The 591-nt window shown below is 47.7% G+C and overlaps 1 non-coding gene across 1 annotated transcript; it reads right to left on the reverse strand.

Annotated features, from left to right (window-relative positions):
- Positions 1-507: 507 nt before the first annotated feature.
- TRNAK-CUU (transfer RNA lysine (anticodon CUU)) lies at positions 508-580 on the reverse strand. Its single transcript has one exon. It is a non-coding gene; the product is annotated as a tRNA-Lys (tRNA).
- Positions 581-591: the final 11 nt, after the last annotated feature.

The following is a 591-nucleotide window of genomic DNA, read 5'->3' on the forward strand; positions in this document are numbered from 1 at the left end:
AAAGAAAGAAAAGAAGTGACACTTGCTTGGGCCAGAAAGTGGAGTCGCCATTCTCAAAACTCTGGTGGACATTTGCTGCCCATGAAACTGCTCCCTGTGTTTGAATTGTTTTCTCCACCTTCAGACTTTACCTTTTCCAACATCTCTGCATCCTTCTCCCCCTATCCTACACCCTTTTTCGTGGGAGTAGTGCTTCAAATCATCCGAGGAGTTTAAATATACAGAGCCCGTAGCCTACCACCGACTTGTATTAAAATTTCTAGTAGGCCATAAAAATGCCTTCCCGCCAGGGGGCGACCAGCCTATACTCCGCAATTTTAAGAGAGCAGGTCGGAGTAGCTCAGCGGAGCGGGTGAGCTGTAGCCACTCACCGTCATTCCGAAATTCCATACCTTAAAAGTGTTGATCTCCAAAATTCCTCCTGTTTGACGGCGGTTTGGGACGTCGCTTCTTAGTGTGCAGAAATTCAGTTAAGAAAAACCACTGCAGGAGAAAGTGAAAAAGCATCGCCCAACGTGGGGCTCGAACCCACGACCCTGAGATTAAGAGTCTCATGCTCTACCGACTGAGCTAGCCGGGCAGTTAAGAAAA

The sequence above is a fragment of the Leptonychotes weddellii genome, unplaced genomic scaffold (genome assembly GCF_054177405.1).
Source record: "Leptonychotes weddellii isolate Sample4059 unplaced genomic scaffold, ASM5417740v2 HiC_scaffold_60704, whole genome shotgun sequence".
Lineage (NCBI taxonomy): Eukaryota > Metazoa > Chordata > Mammalia > Carnivora > Phocidae > Leptonychotes > Leptonychotes weddellii.